Here is a 5,705-nt window from a genome sequence, read left to right on the forward strand (position 1 = left end):
AGGGGGAGTGGGAGAGGGAGAAGCAGGCTTCCCGCGGAGCAGGGAGCCCGATGCGGGGCTTGATCCCAGGACCCCGGGACCATGACCTGAGCCGAAGGCAGATGCTTAATGACTGAGCCACCCAGGCGCCCCTCACCTTATACTTTCATGTTATGGAGACAGCTTCTTCACTTAAACCTCATGAACCACCACCTGCTAGATTCTAACATTTCTTCTGCAGTTTCCTCACTTCTCTCAGACTTTATAATTTGAAGAGAGTTAGGGACTACTTCTAGATTAGGCTTTGCTTTAGTGAAATGTTGTGGCTGGTTTGATCTTCTATCCACACCAATAAAACTCTCCATATCAGTACTAAGGCTATTTACTTCCTTTTTTTAAAAAAAAGATTTTATTTATTTATTTGACAGAGAGAGACACAGCGAGAAAGGGAACACAAGCCGGGGGAGTGGGAGAGGGAGAAGCAGGCTTCCCATGGAGCAGGGAGCCTGTTGTGGGACTTGATCCCAGGACCCTGGGATCATGACCTGAGCCAAAGGCAGATATTTAATGACTCAGCCACCCAGGCAACTGGCTGTTTACTTTCTTATAATGCAGTGTTCACTGGAGTAACACAGTTTCCTTCAGGAAACTTCTTTGCATTCACAACTTGGTTAAATGTCACAAGAAATCTAGTTTTCAGTCTGTCTTATCTTTTGACATGCCTTCTTAACTAAGCTTAATTATTTCTAGTTTTTTTTTTTTATTGAAGTATGGTTAACATATAATGTTACATAGTCTTTAGTGTACAACATAGGGATTTGGCAATTCTATACGCTATGCTATGCTCACCAAAGTGTAGCTGCCATCTGTCACTCTTATAATACTACTGACTATATTCCCTAGGCTGAAGCTTTCAGTCCCCTGATTTATTCATTCCATAACTGGAAGCCTGTACCTCCCACTCCCTTTCACCCATTTTTCCCATCCCTCTCTCCTTTCTGGCAACCCCCAAATAGGCCTCTGTAATTATGGGTATGCTTATGCTTTTATCTTTTTTACTTTGGTTGTTCATTTATTTTGTTTTTTAGATTCCACATATAAATGAAATCATATGGTATCTATCTTCCTCTGTATGACTTATTTCACTTAGCACAATACTCTCTACATCCATCCATGTTGTCACAAATGACAAGATCTCATTCCTTTACATGGCTGAGAAATAGCCCATTATACATATGTGTGTATACATATGCACATACGTATACACAAACCACATCTTCTTTATCCATTAATCTATTCATGGGCACATGGATTGCTTCCATATCCTGATTATAGTAAACAATGCTGAAATAAACATAGGGGTGCATATATCTTTTCAAATTAGTGTTTTACTTTTCTTTGAATAAATACCCAGTAGTAGGATTACTGGATCGTATGGTAGTTCTATTTTTAATTTTTGAAAACCTCCACACTCTTTTCCACAGTGGCTACACCAATTTATATTCCCACTATAAGTGCAAGAGTTCCTTTTTCTCCACATCCTTACCAGCCCTTGTTATATCTTGTCTTTTTGATACTAACCATTTTGATAGGTGTAAGGGGACATGTCATTGTGATTTTGATTTGCATTTTGCTGATGATTAGTGATGTTGAGCATCTTTTTATATGTCTGTTATTCATCTGTACATCTTCTTTGGAAACATGTCTATTCAGGTCCTCTGCCCACTTTTTAAACAGATTATTTTTTAATGTTATTATATAAGTTATTTATAAATTTTGGATATTGACCTCTTATTGGATATATCATCTGCAAATATCTTCTCCCATTCACTTGGTTGACTGTTTTGTTGACATCGTTTCCTTTTCTGCACAAAAGATTTTTATTTTGGTGTAGTCTCAATAGTTTATTTTTGCTTTTGTTTCCCTTGCCTGAAGAGACATATCAAGGAAAATGCTGTTGAGCCCAATGTTAAAGATGCTGCTGCTTATGCTTTCTGTTAGGAGTTTTATGGCTTTCGGGCACCTGGGTGGCTCAGATGGTTGGGCGTCTGCCTTCGGCTCTGGTAGTGATCCCAGCATCCTGGGATCGAGTCCAGCGTCAGGCTCCCTGCTCCTTGGGAGACTGCTTCTCCCTCTGCCTCTCTCTCTCTCTCTGTCTCTCATGAATAGATAAGAAAATCTTTTTTTTAAAAAAAAGGAGTTTTATGGTTTCAGGTCTCCCATTTAGGTCTTTAATCTATTTTGAGTTTATTTTTGTGTATATGTGAGAAACTTATCCAGTTTCATTCTTATTCATATAGCCCTCCAGGTTTCCCAGCACCATTTGTTAAAGATACTGTCTTTTCCCCACTGTATACTCTTGCCTCCTTTCTCATAGATTAATTGACCATATGAGCATGGATTTAGTTCTGGTCTCTCTTTTGTGTCCCACTGATCTGTCTATTTTTGTGCCAATACCATACTGTTTTATTATTATAACTTTGTAGCATATCTTGAAATCTGGGACTGTGATATGCCCAACTCTTTTCTTCTTTCTCAAGGTTGTTTTGGCTATTGAGGGTCTTTTGTCATTCCATACCAATTTTAAGAGTATTTTTTCTAGTTCTGTGAAAAATGCTGCTGGTATCTTGATAGGCATTTCACTGCATCTGTAGACTGTGTTAGGTAAGATGGATATTTTAACAATATTAATTCTTCCAATTCATGAACATGGAGTATCTTTCCATTTATTTGTGTCACCTTCAATATCTTTCGTTAGTGTTTTATAGTTTGCAGAGTACAGGTCTTTATCTCTTTGATTAAGTTTATTTCTAGGCATTTTCTTCTTTTTGGTGAATTGTAAATGGAATTTGTTTTCTTAATTTCTCTTTCTGCCATTTCATTACTAATGTATATAAATGCAACATATTTCTTTATATTAGTTTTATATCCTCCAAATTTACTAAATTCCCTTATTATTTGTAATAAATTTTGGTGAGTCTTTAGGATTTTCTTTGTATAGTATTATGTGATCTGCAAATAGTGACAATTTTACTTCCTCATTACCAATTTGTGTGCCTTATGTCTTTTTCTTGTCTGATTGCTGTGGCTAATACTTCAAATGCTATGCTGAAGAAAAGTAGTGAAAGCAAATATGTCTTGTTCCTGACTTTAGAAGCAAAGGTCTTATTTTTTCGCCGTTGAATATGATGCAAGTTGTGAGATTTTCATAAATGGGTTTTATTATGTTGAAGTATATTAGCTGTAAACCCACTTTGTTGAGAGTTTTTCCATGAACAGCTCTTAGAATTTTTTCAAATAGTATTTGTGCATTTATTGCACAATCATGTGGGTTTTATTATTCATTTTATTAATGTGGTGTATCATATTGATTGATTTGCAAATATTGAACCACCCTTGCATCCTCAGAATAAATTCTACTTGTATATTTTTCAATGATGCTTGCCAATATTTTGTTGAAGATTTTATATCTATGTTCATCAGAGATATTGCTCTGTTCTTTTTTTTTTTTTCCCCTTTGGTGTTTTTCTATGGTTTCTGTATGAAGATAATGCTGACCTCATAGAATGTACTTAAAAGCTCTTCTTTCTATTTTCTTATTTGAAATAGTGTGAGAAAAACAGGTATTAACTCTTCTTTAAATGTATGATAGAATCCACTTGTGAATCCATATGGTCCTGGACTTGGTTTATTGGGAGTTTTGATTACCAATTCCTTTTTTTAATATAAGTAATTGGACTCAAGATTTTCTATTTCTTCCTGACTCACTTTTGGAAGATTGTATAATTTTAGGAATCATCCATTTTTTCTAGGTTATCGAGCTTATTGGCGTATAATTTTTATAGTAGTCCCTTATAATCTTTTGTATAACTGTGGTAACAATTTTTACTTCTGTTTCATTTGTGATTTTATTTATTTGGTTCTTTTTGTTTTTTGTTTTTTTGATGAATCTGCCTAAGGTTTATTTATTTTTTTTTCATCTTTCTGAAGAACTGGCTTTGGTTTTATTTTTTTATTTTTTATTCTCAATGACATTTATTTCTGTTCTGGTCTTTATTATTCCCTTCCTTTTATTCACTTTAAGCTTTGTTTGTTATTCTTTTTCTGTTTCCTTTAGTTTTAAGGTCAGATTGTTTATTGAGATTTTTGTTGCTTCTTGATGTAGGCTTGTATCACTATAAACTTCCTTCTTAGAACTACTTGCCAAAGAATTTGGACCATTATGTTTTCATTTTCATTTGTCTTCATGTATTTTATGGTTTCTTCATTGATTTTTTTCATTCATACATTAGTTGTTTAGTATCCATGCTTGTGTTTTTTTTTCCAGTGTTTTTTATTGTGTTTGATTTCTAGATTATGCATCTAGGAAAAGATGCATAATATGATTTAAATCTACTTAAATTTACTGAGACTCGTTTATTTGTTTAACATGTGATCCATCTTGGAGAATGTTCCATATCCACATAAAAAGAATGAGCATTCTGTAGTTTTAGGATGAAATGTCCTGTATATATCTATCAGGTTTATCCATTTCACCATGTCATTCAAAGTCACTGTTTTGTTGTTGTTGTTGTTCATTTTCTGCCTGGATCATCTATTCATTGATGTAACTGAGGTAGTATCCATCCTGTTATTATTGTATGACTGGTATTTTCTCCCCTTATGTCTGTTAATATTTGCTTTTTGTATTTAGGTGCTCCTACACTGGGTGCATAGATTGTTACAATTATTATATCCTTTGGTTGGATTGATCCTTTCATCATTATATAAAAGTTCTTTGTTTTTTGTTACAGTCTTTGTTTTAAAGTCTGTTTGGTCTTATATAAGTATATCTACCCTCAATTTTTTTTTTTTTGCTTTCATTTGTATGGAATATTTTTTTTTCTTTTTTAAATCACTTTACTTTCAGTCTGTATTTGTTTTTAGGTCTGAAGTGAGTCTCTTGTAGGCAGCATATAGATGGGTCTTTTTAAAAATGTATTCAGTCACCTCATATATATATATTTTTTTATTGGTAGGTATGTAGTCATTGACATTTCATTCTTTGTTTTCTGGTTGTTTTGTAATTCTTCTCTGTTCCTTTCTTCTCTTCCATTTTTTTTTCTTTTTGATCAATTTCTTCCTTTAATGTTATGTTTACCTTTCTTTCTCTTCATTTTTGTGTATCTATTAGAAGTTTTTGTTTTTGGTTACCATAGTTTCATATATATCATCCTAATTATATAGCTCCTTATGTTAAGCTGATGGTCACTTAAGTTTGAACACTTTCCAAGAGAACTTCATTTTCACTCTCCCCTCCACATTTTATGAACATGTTGTCATATTTAACATTTTGTTTTAAATTTGTGAGTCTCCTTAGCTAATGTTCAGATGTAATTTTTTTACTACTTTTGTATTTTAACCTTCACACTAGATGTATAATTGATTTCGATACTAATTTTACTGTATGTTTGATTATACTCATAATTTTTTCCTTTTATAATTTTCCTTTGATGATTTTTACCTCTAATTATGGCCCTTTGTTTTCCACTTTAACAAGTATCTTAACATTTCTTGTAAGTCCATTTTAGTGGTGATGAACTTTAACTTTTGTTTGTGTGAGAAACTCTTTATCTGTTGTCTTTCAATGCTGAGTGATAACTTTGCTGGATGGAGTATTCTTGATAATAAGGTTTTTTTTTTTTTTCATCACTTTAAATATATCATGTCATCCCTTTCTGGCTGGT

The sequence above is a fragment of the Leptonychotes weddellii genome, chromosome X, assembly GCF_054177405.1.
Source record: "Leptonychotes weddellii isolate Sample4059 chromosome X, ASM5417740v2, whole genome shotgun sequence".
Classification (NCBI taxonomy): Eukaryota; Metazoa; Chordata; class Mammalia; order Carnivora; family Phocidae; genus Leptonychotes; species Leptonychotes weddellii.